At 36.1% G+C, this 20,248-nt stretch overlaps 1 protein-coding gene across 1 annotated transcript in view; it reads right to left on the bottom strand.

The window, feature by feature from the left end:
- Nucleotides 1-17,878, bottom strand: part of LOC108907489 — a 68,414-nt gene extending 50,536 nt beyond the window's left edge. The window contains exon 1 of the mRNA XM_018711207.1: nucleotides 17,807-17,878. The gene's annotated coding sequence lies outside the window, so the exon portion shown is untranslated. The remainder of the gene's footprint in view (nucleotides 1-17,806) is intronic.
- Between the last annotated feature and the right edge of the window lie 2,370 nt (nucleotides 17,879-20,248).

Raw genomic sequence — 20,248 nt, 5'->3', positions numbered from 1 at the left:
CCAATGAAATCCTCCAAGCCGGATACGGTCATCTATCCCTTAATCCGATTAAAAAGCTAGCAGATCTGCCCGTATAATAATCAGCCAACTCTAACCGAAACTATAAAAACAGTCATTTATCAAAAAAGGAGTGACGCGCCGCCTACTTGTTTTTTCGTTCGGGGCCATGTATTTCCTTAAGTTCGATGGAATAAAGAAGAGGTCAATCATCTATTGTGATAGGCAAAATACTGTAAAGTTGAAGCAAATTATCGTTTTTTATGTATCTGGTCGCCGTTGTTTGGAAGTCTGTAATTGGCGGCGACGAGATACAGCATAGCAACTCGGAAATGTATGGTACTTTGTCGCCTTTTGGATTGCAGTTGTTGTTTGTTGTCTTCCTGTTCTTTTTATATCTCTATACAAGAGAAAGAAGCCGGAGAGTTTGGCACTGGATTCTTCAGACTTTTAATTTTGATATAATTTTATTACATAATTTTTTAATTCGCCAGTTTTACATGTAGGAATTGAAAAGTGAGTATCATAATCTCAATAAAAAACTTGGCAAATTTAAATGTACCTTTCCATCTAGCAAAATATTGTTAAGAACACAAAGATCTTTATAAAAAAAAAATCATGTCGGATCATCCGACAAAGTCAATTCTGGTCTTAATCGTTCCGTACGGTATTCCGTCAATGGGAAAACCTATTTCAAAGTTTAATTACCACTGTGTCCACATGCACACGGTTCGCTACGAGCTACAGCAATTATTTGAAATTGTTGTGCCACGCGAAAGTTTGTTTCAAAATTCAAACTTTTAACGTGACCGGTTTACAACACTGAGTACCGTAACCCAGCTTTGCCATGTTTAGCGTCAGTGCTCGAAATATTTTCCGTTCACTTCGAAATGACGCGGGTATAAATGTATACCTACTTTTAATTAAAACGGTGGAGAAAAAGTGGGAAAGGAAAAGTTACGTCCAGTTGTAACCGGGGAAGGAATGAACTTTTGATAGACCTTTGGTATATGAAATTCGTGAATAATTAACAAAAAGGGTGTTAGCTTTTGCATAGGGAGTTTTCAAAGACAAGATTTAAAAATCTATATAGTTAAAAAGAAACCCAATATTAACAAGAAAACTCATTCTATGAGATTTGAACCTCAAAATTTTTGATTTTACACACAAAAAAGTCGGTAATAAATTTAATTCACCCGAGTTGATGTTATTTTTTTATTATATTCTGTTTCACTAAAAATCGAGCATTGGAGTTGCGTATATTACACATTACAAAGAACAGAAAGGATACCCTTTTTATATCACTCGAAAGAAATACTAAGATTTTACAAAGCGATAGAGATAGAAAAAGGAATATTGTAAAAAATCATTAAAAATCTGCTATAATTAGCAACACCTTTATTTATTTACGAATATACTAAAGCCTTACTATAAAGCATAGATTCTGTTATTAGCTCGCATATTTTTTTATCTCTATTTTAAAAGTTTTAAATTAATTCTATCAAAAAATCAGTTCTTAATATATCGCGTGTTCTCAAAGATGAGTCATTCAATTTAATAGCTGGTAGAACTCATAAAAAAACTCGGTTTACCAAAAATCGATAAAAGTTGCCAAAAAAAAACTGAAATTTAAAAATTTTATAATACAAATTTGATTTATTGTTATTTTCAACCACTGCGTTGTAAAAAACATAAATGGTAAACAAATGGTAAGAATTTTGAACATTTTTGCAGAATAATTTTGAACAATTTTCCTCCTCTGCAACGTTTATACATATCTACATATAAACGATTTTTGGTAATTCGACTTCTTTTAGGAGTTCTACCAGCCGTTAAAATAAATGACTCAACTTTGAGAACACCCTGTATATTCAACAGTGTTACTGCTTGGATAGGACAAACACAACAATAACAGAAGAAGCTCGTATGAAGTATTTGTTTGAAATTTATTATTATTTATAGAATTTATGCGTGTTCCTGACAACCAAATCCATCAACGTCGTTTAGGTGTTACACATACTTTTAAAGTGGGTATACATCATAGTTAGTCGTGTAATCAATAAATAAAGGCTCAAGGAGGTTACCGTTGACACGGAAAAAATTCTTGTTTAATTTTCGCCACTAAAAGTATAGTTTTTAACCCCGGTCAACAACTAGGGGTAAAGTCACTCCAAAGAAATCCCTAATAGTTATTTTCTTATAAAAAGGTGGGCTTGACATAGCTTTCACTTATAAAATTAATGAGCAAGCTTTTGACGCTTTTTCATGAGACCAGTCTAACAAAAAATGTTGCGGAGGTGGCTTGTCCTTTAAAACATATAACACACTGTATCTAAATTTGCTAAATATGGAATTGGTCAATTATTTGTAATGACATTAAACTATATAACACCTTACTAGAAACACGTAAGTTTAGGAATAGATTTTTGTACTGTTTTATTTCCCCGAGTGTCGTCACCACTGAAGTGACGTCACGCATAGAGCCTTGAGGCTTTGTGATGTAGGTGTTAATAACTTAACTTTCCAAATGTATTTAAATCATCTTTCCAGTCACACTTAAGAGGAGATTTCCCTGCGGGCAGTTAACTTCCTGTTCCTACTTCCACTTCATCGATTGTTCAGCGGCTCGAAAGTTTTTCTGCCACAAACCCCCGTCTACCCGGAATTATGCAGGGGACCTTGTTAAAAGCAATGTCTAATTCCCGGCGACGACCTGTTAATTAAGTCATTTAATAATCCCGCTTGTTTTGGAAGTTTTTTTGATTAAAACGTCAGCCGAGGTTATTAAATTCTGAATGTGATTTATTTAAATAAGTTAAGCGGTTTTGTACTGTCAAAGTTCCGTTATTTACGGGAACAATTTGTATCGTTTAATTCGGGGGACAGCTCCGCAGCTTAATATTTCGAATTACAACTTTGATTAGCGCTTCGTCAGGGGCCAGTGGCGCACAAAGGATATTGAAAAAGTTAAAATAAGTTCGAGCGGATGTATGAAACTTTTCGCAAGGGGATAACGCTCAGTCGACAAGCTTTTCTGAGCGCGAAACAGGAATCGGCGAAAGTCCAAAAACCGCAAAACACACTTATTTTAAATCATTATTAAAGCTACGATTATAGGTTACACTTTAAATTCACCCTGACACTTTTATCGAAACAAAAAAATGCAGTATATTTTTCCTAGACACTTTTTATTATCGCTTAACTCCAGGACCCTTCAGTTATGCCGCTGCTGCGAGGTAGTGGGGCAATTTTCTTTGTATGAAACGCATTCAAATACCTTTCCGTGTCACAAGACAGCCGGAGGAATGAAAATGAACTAAAAAGCATCTTTAGGGTACGTATATGCATAAGAGGAAATGGAGCAATTTGTATAAAAATGTTTGCTTAGTGTTAAGCGGAAAGTCAGATAGCAGACTGCTCTGTTTTATCTTCAAATAGGATTTTGAAGTTATTATATCTACGAGAATTGCTGCAGCAACCGCACTGGTGCTATTATGCAAAAAGTGATCCACACTATGTGTAAACAAAACCAGAGAAAAATATAGAATATTATTTATACTATAAATATACTTGGCACAGAAATTAAGGGATAGGTATTTAAAAAATCACAAAATTTTGTGTGATTTTCAAAGAGGGAAATGATCGAAAAAGGTCTATGGACTTCAAAAATTTTTTTAGGTTATTTTACCATACAGCTCTTTTAGATAATTTAATTATCTTCAATTTGAGCAGTTCTGGAGCCTGGTACGATGATTTGTCGCTTAATTATCATCGATCAAAGCAAAAATATCATTTTAGACTTTGGCAATCAATTACTCGGGAAATCATGGTCGTACAGAAAATCCAAGCGGGGTTTTGAAAACTGCAAAATATTGTCTATAAGTCGTAATTATTGGTTTTTGGTAAAAAAAAATTTTTCGAAGAGAAAATGTTGGTTAGAAAAAGGGTAACAAATTGTATAATTAGGGATATTTGAATAACTTTGTAGTATAACAACCCCGGGTTCGATCGAAAAAAATATAAACGTAGTTGTGGCCAAAAATATGTGATCGTCATAAGGAATACCTACGTTGTATACATCTATTTTTTACTTGACCGAAAGGCGCTGGCTACTATGGTTTAATTTTATAAAACAAAAGCAGAGTAAATACACCTAACTTTATTATTTACGTACAACAGTCTTCAAATTAAACATGTGACAAATAGAATGAATAACAAAAACATTAACAACCATTTAACATAAAATGAGAGTGCCAGGCTCACCTAGTGCTCCTGTGGGGAAAGAGCATGGCAGAGAAACCCACGATCGTTGCTCTAACTACCCAAATATAAATACAAAACAACCGACAATAAAAGGCATAAATTAAGATCCTTTGCTAATGATAATTAACGCCCGACTCATTTAATGCGTCACTAAATGTCACCTCACTCGAATTAGACATACACACTTCCAAGTAAAACTGAAGAGGTTTGGTGTTAGTTACCCGGCAGGGCCGGAAGGTACTGGAGTCCCATACGGGAGGCAATCCAGCTACGAGTTGAGATTTCGGAAGATCAGTTTTAGCAATTCTTTTTTTGTATTTAATTCTTTTTTTTTCAGATTCGTTCTTCAAGGGCGAAAATGTTAGTAAATTCAACAAGGCTCTTATATGCGTACGACATAAAGTGAGCACAAGAAATGCTTTATTATTTGTTTTTCGAACAATGTAATCATGACAAAACAAGTTAAATGTGAAATAAAGGAGTTGTTATTGCAATATCTGGGCAGTCACGACAATATATACATATTTTAACATGTAATAAATGATGAGCAATCGTTAATAATAATTGTAAAAATTTTACCCTAGAAAAATATATGTCCTTGAGCATAAAGCAATGGTGGCTAAACATACAAAAAATTATTATCATTAAATATCTGTAACCATCACAATCATAAGATTACATAGAACAATTAACAACAAAGTACTTAACGAATAATTACCTGCTAATTAATACGGGTTAAACACTTTTATTTTTCACTATTTTGCATCACTGTCCGCCGATCGTCTTACTCCCATCTCCACACTGTTCTCACTTCAACTATTTAGGCTTCCTCCCAGAATTCCCCACCTAAGCGCTTGTTTTTGTGCTTCCTTCTACCAACTGTCAATATTAAGTTTTCATTATTGTGCAACACCTATGTAACAGGTGACGTCGAAGTTGATACGATAAGTATGATTTTGCACAACTTGGCATAACTTTGCAAATAATGAATAAACTAAGGATATCGACTGTAACTTTACAACCTCAAAGTGTCCCAAAGAAACCCTGATAATTTCAAAACGCTGCAATTTCTTTTTTCTTAGTGCCCGAAATGTTTAAATTTGTCGTTTTTACTGAAAATCAATGCAATAAGTAATTTTTCACTTTTTATTCATTTTTTAAGTTAAACATGTTTTTTAGCAATAATCCATATTTTCCTCATATGATATTCTCAAACTTAGTCTTCCCAGACTTATATTATGTACGTATATATTATGAATTTCGACTGCCTTTTGTTTAAGCTGTTTACTGTTATCGTTAAGACATGCCCGGATTATTCACTGTTTTACCAACTGATTACCGAGTTGTAGGTAACACTAAACCACCCCAGAATACAAACAGGCGTATCCCTAGGCACGGCACCCGGATATTATTGTCTCAATATAAATATATATCTGAGGGATGCCGTCTGGGACACAACGAGAATTAATGATATCAGGTAGACGTGATTTCGACGTTCGCCATCCGGATTATATTAAATCGAACCTACACCGTTTTATTGATCCCGGATTTATCCGATTTATTATGACGCCTTATTCCAGATATATGGTTTACGTCAATTCCATCATTCATCGGCCGATACGACCCGTGTTTGTTCCGAAGTTGAGTGACGACCCTACGAGTCCGAATTATACAAAAAACTCACCGTACAACATTTATTACTTGTTCCGTAATAAAAGGAATTAGCGGAAATGTAATTTTTTCTGTCTACCAAAAAAATTGATGCGCGAAATCACGATACGAAAATAAAGGAGAGGAATACTTATACTAGAAATGACTCAAATTCAAATTTCCAGAGCAAACTTGATTATTCGCAACAATAAGTGTAGTTCGCTTGTTAGTTAGCGGAGGCACGCTGGAAATTGCGGTTTATATTGTTAAAATCTCCATGTCGAACATTTTAAAATGGGGAAGACTCGGCGCACGGATCGGAGTCATGCTTTTCCTGCTCTTATTCTTATTTCCTGCGAAATTTCGACGGTAACGTTCGTATAGTTTTGGGAAACTACGTAGCCGACTCGGTAGTTTTTCCCATTCGACTGCCGTCCTCGCAGGAAGAGCAAATTCGACGAGTATTTGCAAATTCCGGACGGGTTCTCTTTCGGAAAGATGCTCGTCGCATTCCTGCTATAATTCGAGACTTGTGAGGGGTGAATAATATATCAGCCGTGTGTAACTTCTTCGAGATGAACTGCAAACTTTCATGTGGATGTTTCGCGTCCTACATTCTTAATTGGACGAACTTAAGAGTCGACAAACGGCAAACAACTCACTCTAAGCGTGTGTTATATGAAGGGAATGGGTTTTTGACAGCTTTTCCAAGAAATTAAGGTATACAATTGCGAATACAGCAACGTCTTGATTTTAGACGCAGTTTTTTGACATCATGCTGCTTCAATATTGCAATTTGCTGGAAATGTTCTTCTTTTCAATATGTATTCATTCCTAAAACTTAAAGTCAATTTGAGTACACCAATTTACCTCTCCCCATATTTAGGGAAATTTTGAAAAAGTTAAAACTAAACGTTATGAAGATAGGGAAAATTTAATAAAACTAAATTTTTAAAGTGAAAGTAAAGTCCAAGCTGTGAAGCTGTTATACAGAAGCTTTACATGGGAATTATTGTAGTGCCAAAAAGTCATAAAATAACATCAACATTTTAGTTAAAAATAAGGTCGACTAGCGGGAGATTTAAATGGTTATCCAACTGAAGATTAAAGAATCAATAAAAGTTATTTTAACGTGTGGATTCTCACTGGGTGACAACTACAAATCAGGCTAACAAAAGAACATCTCGTATCGTAGTATAGACCATTTTTTATAATGGGTTTTAAATAAACTTGCCTACTTGCCCATAATTTCCATAAATATTAACAAAGCTAATTGCATATGGATGATTTAAAATTCTGTATCGTTTCAAAACACAGTACACAGATCAGTTTTGACTAAAATAATTGATACAAACATTATTTCTTGCAGAATATATTTTCAAGAGTACCGTTTGTTTTCTTTTGCCATTTTTATGATTGACTATTAATATATAACGAATGTATTTTTTTCCTAAACCTTCAATAGCAGCTAAATCAGAGCACCTATCTCATCGTGATTGAAAAGAAAGGTAAAATCACATATTTTAATGTTTTTTTATTCCTACAGCCGTTAAATAATAGATGGCCTACCATTCCTATTTCGTATTATTGCTTACAGGCCGTATTTCAGCTGGACCACGTAAATAAATTTTCCCTTTGACATATTAATTATGTTTATAAAAAGCTAGGGCAATTCATTATTTACAATATTTTAATTTATCTGCCAAGCATTTATTTATATTTTAATTAAAAGTGTGCAATAACAAATACGTCGATGTTGGTATTGTAAAATATGGAGATCTATTTATGGGGAACTGTTACGTAGGTCCAGCGTGATATATTTATCTGGATTTATTGCAATGACAATCTGATTCTGTAAAACGAGGCTTGTAATTTTAAACTCGAAGGTTTAATCGCATCTCCTGCATCACAATTTTTCCAACAAAATATTGATAGATGCAATACCTAAACATGGCCAACGTAACCTCTAGCTAAGATTTTTTTTTTAATTTCTACGCCACTGGGGAGTTTTAAAAATATTAATTTCATTTAATTTGCTTTCGACTAGGAAAATATTATCCTCCATGGGCACAATGATCAAGAAAGACTGCAAAAGAACGTCTTTAAAAACAAGTTCGATCGGTCAATTGTTGTAAAATCCTTGGGTGACATTAACAATACATAATTTATGGCATTCGACTGCTTGAAGTAGTTCAGTATTGTAATAAACATTTCCAGAATATCAAGTAGTTTCTTGCAGCTAAACTTTGGTGACATAAAAATGTTCCAAATCTCCCCCAAATGATCTTTAAATTAAGTTTGCCGGATTTTCATAGCAATCACACGTAGTTGCAGGCTATTCAAGTGCGCCTAACTGCATGATTCAACTTTTCCGTGAACTTCGTAGCTTCCACGTTGTCTGTCTCGGTGGAGCCGCGAATTCGATCGGTCTAGCACGCCGTCTCAGGTAGTTCCATTCCACTTGGCATGGTAACCCATAAATACTTTACGGCCTAAAATATAAACTACCCGGAATCACGCGACGCTTACTACGATTACTACGACATGCGTAGCGAAATACGGTGGCTCAAAAAAGTGGGGGACATTTTAATATGTTTATATATCTCGAATACCAGGGTCACACAGAGCTACGTTAGCTATGTTCGTTATATTCGTTATGCACGTTAAAATAGCCATACAATCTGATGACCTAACAATGCGCTATATGTATTAAAAATAACTGCAATAGTTTCGTGCTAAGGTCACACAGAGTGATATGTGCGCTACGTTCGTTAAAACCAACTACTTCTAGATTCGCAGAGACCTATCTTTTATATTTATAACGAATATAATGTACATAGCGAATATCAGAACAGAGCTAATATAACAAACATAGCTACTACAGCTTCTATGAAGCCTTCTAACACTTCTGTCCTATTCTAACACTTCTTCTCTTACCTATTTATTATTTTTAATTATTTTTGCAGTTAACTGTTTATACGATTTTTGATCTATTTTACCTGTCTGATTTTTTACTATCGAATTTGGCCAATTCTAACAGGTCGTAGGTGTTTTTAGTGCCACCCTGTGAATTTCTGAGCACGCAACCATTATTTATGGCCCTCCTGGAGTTTAATCGATCATCCTTGTTGTGTTTACAGCGAGCGGTATCGCGTTAAAACTGCCCCTTATCTTCCTAAATGCACTGTCGTGAAAGCTCTCACAATGGATACAATGGTCGCCTTGAGGACGTTAAGGTATGGACGACAATACCTGCAGTAAATATGTCTCCGTTTCTGAACGTTAATGGAGTGATATCCTAACTTGCAACTTAATAGTAACAATAGGCGATCCGAGTGGGCAAATATATTTCTGCAACATTCTAATGTTACGAATTTTGGAAAGATTATCAAATTTAATTTTATAATTAATGGCAACAATAGTGATAATTGCGTGGTTTTAAGGCTTTTACGGCTGTGCTGATATTTAAAATACGATGCCCTTGTTGTTCTCGGGCTAGGTTCTGTGCTATCAGATTATAAATTTTTCTTTTGCTTTGTTGGTGCCCTAACAAAACCCTTCCATATCTTTTGAACCGTTGAAAATATCGAAAAACTAACTTTATTCACGATAAATTTTTTAATAAAAATTTAGCACCCCGTGTATACAGAAAACGTAAAATGAAAGGTTAAAACACACGTAAGTAGTTCCAGGGTGTCTACATTTTCTGTTATTACACTTATCAATTCCTCCATAAGCGCTACTTCACGCTATATTGCATGTGATGCCTGCTTACATCAAAGCTTTAAAGACTGGGAAATTTCAGTCGATTATGGCTTGATTACGTAAACATAGGTTACATGATATGTAAGAATTTTATTTTCCACGTTTCCAAGCAGAAAATACTGGCCTCACTCCACAGTTCTTTTAATTAAAAGGGAAAACCAGCAAAACTGCACCAAAGATGTAGATAGATGCGAATAAATCTTGTAAGATCGATATTTTCACCATATATTGTATAAGTACATCAGTCAGATACACATTAAGAAGAATAAATAACCATAAATAAATAAATAATTATAAATGAAATACCTAAATAAATAAACAATCTGTTTACTCGCCTGATTTTTACAGCATATGACATACTTGAAATCTTGTGGTTAATTTTCAAGTACTGATACCAGGATCCTCTTCCACGACGTTTAAAATTTCTGGTTGTGAGTTTCTCACTCTCTGATGCGCTTTTGAAGTGGCTGAATAAGAGTTGGAATATACCGTTTTGCATTTAGAATTGTATAACTTTTTAATATTTCTCGTTTTAATTTTCCTAAATGCGTCCCTATCTACTTTTCTTTGTGAATAATCCTTTAATATCAAGGATCAGATTGTATTTGCAGGGACAACATTAACACCATGGCTAATACTAATATTATTTTTCGTTATAAGTAAGAGATATTCATTAAGTAACAAGGCCAGACTTTTAACATCCCACTTCTGAAAAGGTTCCCTTTACGAGATAAAGCGAACCCGTAAAAACAACTCCGCCAACCTAAGGCTCCTCCTAGCGATAAAGAGTTAGGGAAAGACGAAATAAATAACTTCAAAGAACATTTCCGGAGTCCACATTTAATTGAACTATTTATCAATATTAAGTTCTTAGAGCGAGATTGAAATCTCTGTCCGTTGCCAGTCCTTTTTAATTTAGAATTTTATTTCGCGATTAAATCTTTTCGTTCTCTCGCTAAAAAACATCCGGAACGGGAGAATAGCTGCGAACGACAACTCGATTCCTTAACATTCATTATTCGCGCCCCCTGTCGTCGAGATAGCGAATGCCGCCACAATTAGATAAACAATGGTAAATAGAGTGCCAACTGTTTCTTTTAACCAATTGACGCATTATTTTCCTTCTTTTGTTTTCGTTCGATCGCACGCCGCCCGCCATTGTCTGGGGATTAGAACTGACTCCTTTTGTTTTTTTCATCCATTTGCTCACTTAAATTGGAATATAGCTCTCGGCTAGGGGCCTTTGTTTCGTTTCGTCGATCGGAATCATTTTTCCTAATTGCTGACTCCGACCGAGCGGACGACTTTAAGAGCTTTCGGGTAATGATCAAGGAGGGGTCTAATATTCAGATTATCTGTAAATAATTTCAGGAAAATTTCGATTCGAATTGTTCCAAACAAAACAAAATAATTACCTTGAACATTACAGGTAGAAGTAGAAATAAGGAAGTAAAAGACAGTTAAAATGAACGATTGAAATTAAATTGTTAAAAGGAATTCACGAATGGGTGCTTCCAGAAAAATAACCTGGAATTTGGAACTGAAACGGATAGGAGGCACTGACGCGTAGTGTCTTCAAGAGATTGAACTGTACAGTCGTATTTTTTCGTATAAACAAAGAAAATTTTCATGCTTTCAGACCTTCGTGTTTATAATGTACACCAAAGTTCAAGTTAGCGATAAAGTGTCGTAACGTGTGAAAACAGCTTAACCAAATTCACAAAAATGGTGGCCAAAAATGAAACCTCGTATTCTTTGGTGAATTTTAAGGGAAGTGTTTCCTATAAAGTTTTTATCTAGGACGCTTCGTTAAAATTGCTGGCAATGTATGAGATTTTTTTCCGAATCGAAGGTCCTAGACATTGAATAGCATTGACCACTAGATGTAGCTCAGCTATAGGTACCTCTCACATTTAAGAATCTTTACATTTATTCACTTTATAAGCACTCAGACTATTTTAGAAACGACGTTATGCCAGACATTTGCCACTCACTCACCGCGTCAGCCTCGAACTTCAACACATCCGACAAAGTCCCGACTACACCATACTCAATTATCTTAATTATTTCATCATATCCGCAGCGCTATGCCTCCGTATCTTCCCTGCCGCCAAAACGCACACCTCCGGATCCCGTTCCCAAACCAATCCACGCTAACTCTCAGCTTCGCGGGGGAACAATCGATAGCTATTCCCAAATTAAATTAGCATGTTAACAATTCCTCCGAGATGCGAACACCTGTAAGAGGGATTTCGCAAGTTTTGTCCCGCAGAAAAGGCTCTGTAATGTTTTATTATCGTTATTGTTTTGGCAGATTTGTCATTAAAAACAACTTTTGCGGGATCGAGCCGATATTGCCGGGACGTCATACGCCGTCGTGACGCGGAAGTATTTTTTTCCGTATCCATCACGTCCCATAATATCGCCCCGCCGGGACTTCTTCGAACAAGGGCCATTAGCAGCACATGTAACCCCAACTTCAGCATTGTCTAGCTGCATACGCCCGAAACAACAAACTTAATATCTGGAATCAATTTCGGTGTCATCAAAAATAAATTCAGGCAAGTTTCGATATTACCAAGTTCGGAGAGGCAATATTAAGCAAGTTTCAATCGTCTGCTAGACGGCGCTTGGATTGTTGCGCGATATACACTGGATCCAAAACGAACGTATTCCTTGAGGTTGTTTAATAAATTTCCAAAGTTTCGATGACACGGCTCGCCTTATTCGGGGACCGAACGGGGTGGAGTTGCAGCAAGGGGGAGGGGGACAGAGCTCTGCAGAAATGTAATATCGCCGGATTATAGTCTACAATTCCCTGTGTAACTGGATTATAACTGCATCAATTATATACATTACTTGCTATAAAGCACAGCTAGGCTTGGTGCGCTGCTTGAAATTGTTTCGCATTTTATTAAAAACTGCATTTCATGTTTCATAATTTTGTAGTTTTGTAGTATTTCTAGCAGATTCCATTAATAAGTCTTTTCCTATAATTCATTTTACTGTCTTATGCTGTTGATCGGTCCCTCAAGGTTCATTTCCCGGGCCCCTCTTATTTAAACTGTTTATAAATGATATTGTGAAGGTACGGACATTGTCTTATTTCGTGATGCATTCCTTCACTGCACCTGCTTCATAACAACATAATCAACTTTGGACTACCTCAGTTGCAATCATATTTCGTCACACTTTCCAATCCAAAAGTCGATCCGCCCTGCACAGGAAATCACTCTGATGATCGAGACGTTGCAGAGAACACGAAAATTGAATAAAAATTTCGAATTTAGGGAAGACCGAGAAGCCACACCAGACAACGTCGTCCTCCGGAGGAGAAACACCAGAAGACAGTCGTTTGAGGGCAGCGTAGATTCTCGATTTCGAAATATTCTCGTTAGAATGGTGATCAAACGTCGACTTTGACCACTTGCACTTATATAACCAGAACTCCAGAAAAATTGATATATTGATTTCATTTTCTTAAAATTACAAATGCGAACGGTTGTACCATAAAAAAATTTGGATAACGTTTTCAAAAATATTACAAAGTTATTTGTATGTAATGAAACACAATTTAAAGCTATTTTGAAGCAATGTCGAGATATTTTTTTGAACAAGAGTACTCTCATCAACAGAATCCTTTCACTAAAGCTGAAATCCTCTGCGAATTTCATGACGAGGTGTTTTCGGGGACTTTACTAAACCACTTATCGCAGTTCTGTTCCAAACACGTACATAATTAATTGACGTTACTTAAGGAAATTATAACACCTAACGAAGGAGGCTGGTAATCACATTACACACTTCGAGAGCGTTCTTAATAGTTCACCATGTTGGCTGAGTTGAAATGTCACAAAATCAATAGAGCAGTTGGATGGTCGGGTTGGTTCATCCACCGCATTCAGGCGACGAGCGCGATGCATCCGCGGGATGAATTATCGACAAATTGCACAGTTTGCGTGTACGCGAACGAGGAGGCTTTTTTGTCGCGTTTCAGAGACACTGAAATTGACACCGTTCCGTGTTTCCAGCACCGCCGCAGCCAACGTTATTAATTGGAATTCTCTGAACGCTGACAAACGTCTTCGGGGGTTGGAGCGTTGGAACTATTTTTTTATATCAACGTAATCGGGTCAGTGGAAAGTTTTCCCATCTAGGGTGCCCATGAATTACAATAAGACTGATGCTGGCGGGGAAACTAGTCGAATCTAACAAAAAACTCTTGAAAACGTAAATAAATTAATTCTTTTTTTTGTCGTATTAAATAATGAGCGAAATTCCTAGGAAAAATTGGCGTAGAAAAGTTTTTTGAACGACGAATTAATTTTTTCATTAGCTGGTTAGTTTATATAATTCACCTATCCTATTTGCATATCGTTCATACCTCGGCAATAGGCAACACGTCTTGTTAACGCGAGAGTACCACAAGGATCAGTTGTTGACCCGGTTCTCTGTTTAATCTATTTGTTTAATTATTCAATTTACCGATGATGCAAATGCGCAGATCTCTTATTTATTGAATTGTATTGTGTTAATTATGACTTTTTTTCTACCTGTAGAAGGTTGACAGTCGAGTGAACATTTACAGTATTTGGTTCCAGAACTGACTGACTTATGCTGGGATGATTACGTCACAGATAAACGATATTTTTCAATAAACCCTTCTCTCATTGTATGCTCGTCTAAAAAATTGTACGTTCATGTGCATGTGTGTGTTTGTCTGTTTGAGTCGGTGGGGTATATTTGTTATACGACTCGTAATTAAAACTTGCTCTGCCGTATAATGGGAACCATTGTCAGCCATTTTTTATCTAATCCCCCACTCTGCCTCGGACCGAGAAACTTTAAATCCCCATCATTTATAACGCGCCCCGCAAAATCGAGAAAGAAAACAAGGCCCGCAACTGGCGGCACGTATTAAAACTTTTTATTCCCGCTTAAATGCGGAAATGATTCGCGATTGCTTTCTGTCCCCGGCAGCGCTACCCTCGGCTAAAAAAAAATTAGGAAATTAAGTTTTCTTCTCGATTTGCTCTATCATTGGAGGCGGTAATGTTTGTCTCAGTTAATCTTATTTAGATCTATCGATCTAAATTTTTTCGAGGATTTTAAGGAGAAGTAATAAAGTTCCCTTGAATTTTAAGGTGGTTGAGTTGTCCCTACTGACAGATATTCGTTGATGCGTTGTGCTTCCCCTTCCAGAAGAGGAGCGGGAAACCATAATAATAAAAAAATTGTCATTCACTCGTAAAACCCAACATTTCCATAAAGAAAAACAAAACGGATGTTAACCCTCGAAACCGCCCTTTCCGCACATAAATATCTCGGAAATAGGTCGTTCTGAAACATTTTTAACAGTCCTGACGCAGCACACGATATTATAAGCAGTAAAACAACAATACCTCTACCAATAAATATCATCGGCCAGGCCCTACGAGCAATAAATAAAATTAAAGCCCTTACGGAAGGAGCTGGCCCCTTGAAGCGGCACTTTACGTTATAAATAGAGGAATTTTTCGAGTACTTTGTGACTGAAATTAGGATCAAAGCTTTGAAGTCATTTACAAATGGCGCTATTTATCAGGGATGCAGCTTTTCCCTTTTTTCTCCTTTCGAGTCGAGGGCCCACTCGACGAAGGATACCGAGTCTGAAAGAGGTAAAGCTGATTCTGCAGTTCCCCGACAATTATCGCATGCTTTATCACCTCCCATCGCGCTCCGGGAAACTTATGTGCGGGTTTGAAGCAAATATTATATATTCCCTTCAAACAAATAAGTCCACATTTTTTACGAAAAATTATTTCTCATATCCAATATTTCATGTATACAGGATTTAAACGATTTTTGTACTTCGTTCCTTGGAAACGATCCCCACAAATTACGTAAAATTACAGTGACGCCGACTGTTTGGCATAGAAATGGAAAAGTTATCTTTATAAGTGAGATACGGGAAAGTCATAAGTTATTTTGGCGCACGATTGTACTTTTTAAAGAGGCGACCCACGTACCGGAGCCTCCTCGATATTCATGTTGCGTTGCGATATAGTCAGCGAAAATAAAATGGCTCTCCGTGTGTGAACTGCTCCGTACGGAAATAAACGAGGTAACATGTCGCAAATATCTGTATTAGTCAGGTGGAATCTGTGATTCGGTTCGTACGTTCCAATCAATATACCTAAATTTACTCCGAGAAAACCGAAACTGCGGTACAAACAATCACGCGACAACTTGTGCATTTCCAACAGGAAAATGCTGAGTTAGTAAATTAGTAATTCTGATGTATACTTAAAATGTGTTGGTGTCTTAATACCTCTTTGTTGGTATAAGTCTGAGAGCATTATCCTGGATACGTGGTTCCTCCTCATTATTTTTAAATTCTTGCTTCCAAAGCACCTCCAAAACCAACCGTTTGCTTTGCAAAACAAGGCTCTTGAATAGACGTTGGGCCCTGAGTGCTATTTCTTTAAAGGTAGTGATTTCGTCAAGGTAGCACACCAAAGAATTCGTTGAAGCTTCCTCCAATATCTTCCCAGACTTCAATGTTGGTTACTTCAATGCACACAGCTGGACTCTCTATCCCAGTTTCATAAAAACTGTTCGATTCCATGGAGGATGCATAACTGATTCATTGAAGAATTAAAGCTTCTGCCAATCTCGTAGCTTAGAGCCGTAGGAACAAACGAAAGTAAAAAACCTCTTCCTACAGACGTCACCTTTGAGATTGCCTCTTTGCTACCAAAGGCGTTGATAGAACCATTCGTCACCAGGATTGCTGTATCATAACTATGTTTGTCTATTTTGATCTGAGCTGCTGATTTATAATGGAAGTCTCAGCAATGCGATTGCATTGGGTAATTTTTACCACATTGGGGACTTAGGTTAAAGCACCTGTAGTAGCTTACATTTGTGGCATCTGCAATACCTGAAAGGTCTCTTGGTCCTTTGTCTCCTGAGAAACAGAAGCTCCATATAACTCACTTTTCTTGAATTCCAAAAGAAAACAGTACATTCCAGCGCGATTGATAAAATTTACCATCTGCAGAGGTCTCATCGACCCCTACAATAGTACTTTCCGGGTTTCAGATTTTTTTTTTTGAAGAAGAAAGTCATGTGTTTCGAAAAGTCTAAACCGATGACATTAAAGACACTTACTGTCTAATTTGTGTTATAAAACCACAGTTTTATCAATTTATTTATGGTAGATTTGTAGTTTTATTGTGTTTGATTCTGAAGTAACAACCTACGTAACACATGTAGTTATTAGATCCTGAATCGAATGCGATCTGTCAAAATGTGGTCGATGCAATTTGTGCCGGATATCCAGAATGCTATGTGAATTTGGTATTCTAATTCTGCTCCCGATGAAGCTTCGCAAGTAAATTTATTTATCGGACTGTTTGAAAAAATGTTATGTACTCTCTAATGTTTGATGCTTTCTTCTTCTAATTAGTTATAAGAAGGAAAATAAAGTTCTCGAAGAATAAGGAACATATGATCAAAATATTTTCTACCAAACAAAAGTAATTTCACTACTATTTACCTAAACTTTTAATACTTAGTAATTATTCCATTTTGTTTACGTGCAAGACCGAGTTAAGAATTAGTCACATTGAATCCGAATGGTATAAATTTGTTTTATGGGGCGACTAATTTTATCTAGGTTATTTACTTCTTAAACTTGGAAGAGAACTTTGACTATTACAGTTAACGTATACATTCACTTCCCTGATAATGCGGAAAGTTAGAAATGCCTGTCATTATGCAGCAAAGACTTAATCCTATTTTTCTTAGGAATGTAAATTATTTTATTTGAAGAAGCAGATGTTAAGTTTATAAATAGATTTTTGTAATCACTAAATGCAAGAAGTTTTCTCTTTTTTCTATGGAAGATAACGATTCTGATCTACATTGAACTGAATTTTAAGACTATTATTATTTTTAACAAATCAGTATGTATGGAATATTTTCGAAAATATATATTAATTCTTAGTTTTCGAGGTACAGGACATCAAAACATTCAATACTGGATGAGGCAGAGTAGACGTTTCGCCCAATATGATTAGTTATGAACATCTTTTGTCATATTCCAAAAATCTATAATCTGATTAAAATGAAATTTGGTTCACCTTACCTCTGGAAAAGCTTCAGCGCGACTGAGGAAGATTGACGAAACGTTTGGAACGATTGGATGAGACCAGTTCCAGTGACAACTACGGAACGTCTTGGAGAACCATTTTCTGAAAAAGGAAATGAACGTAAAGCCGGAAAACCATCGTGCTTTGAATAATAGAAGGTAACGTTATAAATTCACAAATGTTGCAGAAGAAATGGAAGAAAATAAACGTCAAATGTCGTCAAAATAATAAACAAGAATGTATACAACTCTTAATACGAAGACTTTAAAGATCATCCAAAAAAAAATCAGAGAAGAAAATACATCAGGAGTAACACAATTAGTGTACTGCAATAAAAAAAGGTAGGAAAATTATGTTTCAACACCACATTAAGAGAAATAAAATAATATAAACATAAAAAATGCATTTAAAGAAAAGTTTGCCCACTACATTTGAAAAATAAAGTAACAAAGTGCCAAAAAATATATAAACCATTTAAGAAATTTATTAGTTATCGGAGTTGAAACATCTTCAAATGGGAATAGGTAAAATCTACCGTATTTCCAGCAGTTGTCGTCCCGGTAGCAGCAACCAAAAATCCACCGCTTCCCCAATATTTATGTAATGAGATTCATTGTATTTCCGAAATTCGCGACGCGGTTCGTACTCATTCCCATTACCCTGTCTCGTCCTTTGGGGTTAAGCCGTCGCCGACGAAAATCGAAATAATGAACATCTCCCTCGCAAGGGGTCGAGGAATTGCTACATCTCATTCCGGTTACGGTGCACTTCTACCCTGAATTGCTCTCCATAATTGTGCAGTCTTCAACTCGCTCCTAAAAACGGCGAGCTCGAAAGGAAAATCAACACAAGTTAATTTTCACCAATTCATATGTCGCAGTTTGAGTTCTGCCGCGTTCGATCGGACGACTTCAAGAGCGTTTTAGTAGATAAAGTAATTGCGAACGTAAACTACGATTCCGTCCGGAATCAGGAGTGGGATTATTCAAATTTTGCTGAAGATGAATGCTGCATAATCGAGAGTAAAATCAATATTTTATGGAGTAATCGGTGCATATAGATAGATAGTGCTTTGTTTTATCACTGGATGTCAAATTTAGCATCAGTGACAATCCGCTCATAAGTTATAGCGGTCATTTAAAACAAACATATATACAGGAATTACATCTCAAGTGCTTAACTTTTGTGGTAAAATTTTAGAGATCTGATTCATTCCTCAAACCGACTCACTATCTCTTCCCCTGTATTTGAGTTAAATTTCGACAAGGCACGTTTGAAGCCCTTAAACGTAAACAAGGTGTCGCTGACGATCATTTATGGTTAGGGTTGGGGTAAAACAATAACAATGTACTGTCTGCGTGCTGTTTACGAGCATATACCTCATACTCGCGTTATTAATTAATATCGCTACTGGATAAATGAAAATTGAAAGCTTTACATATTAATTTATTGTGCCAAGTTAATTGTTCCAAAATGAAACAAACGCGAAACTGACGATTGTACAAGCGCGAATAACAGTCGCGCTTTTGATTGTCGCTGTCGAATTTCGATGCACACTTCTGTGTTTTTTTATCGAAAAAATGGTGGAAAAAATGTGTTTGTATGTACATATTTTTGTTGAATTTAATGTTGTATATTTACAGATACGTCAAAAATTGTCACATGAAAGTTTTTCAACAACGATAATTGAAACAAAAACAGGGATTAGCTACCGATGAAACGGATAACTGTTAAATTTTATTCGGCACAACATTTATTTTAACGATGTGGTAAAAGCTTACGCGTTTTTTAATATTGCAGTTTATTTAACGAAGCTACAATGAATAGAATTTGTGGTCTTAACGTTATCAATTAAATATTGTAATAATGAACAAGCAGTGTACTTAAAAATTGTGAATATTTTGGTCTATTGGTTCCTCATAGGAAAAGCATTGCAAAATATTATTGCATAATGATATACTTCGTATAATTGGACCAATCTAAACCAATGTATTTTATTATTGGCTCCATAAGGTTATAGAAAGTCGACATCGTGTTGATTTGTTATTCTCGCGGACGGTATTTTTTTATTTTGATGAGCACTACGTATTGTTATATTTATTTACCCTTCTTTCAGCAGCCTGTACCATAACATACTCATCTTACGGATTTCATCTAATTCGGTTTATAATCCTGTAACACTCGAGAAAGCCTGCCGAAAATGAAATATCTTTACCTATTTTACGTTATTCTTCCTCGTTCCTTACAGATTTATTCTACGATCTCCATTCTTGGAAAGAAAAGTGCGTATTTCACCCACCTTCCACTCGATCTCTCCTCAACATCACCGTCGTTGCGGTTATGAAAGTCGATCAAAGTTATCTGGTGCAAAATCTTCAAAGGTCCCAGTTGGCTCGGGCAGGAGGCACCCTCGAGACAATCACTTGTCTACATCGCTT

This window comes from Anoplophora glabripennis, unplaced genomic scaffold (genome assembly GCF_000390285.2).
Source record: "Anoplophora glabripennis isolate ALB-LARVAE unplaced genomic scaffold, Agla_2.0 scaffold5, whole genome shotgun sequence".
NCBI lineage: Eukaryota > Metazoa > Arthropoda > Insecta > Coleoptera > Cerambycidae > Anoplophora > Anoplophora glabripennis.
This window is presented reverse-complemented; position numbering and strand designations above follow the sequence as displayed.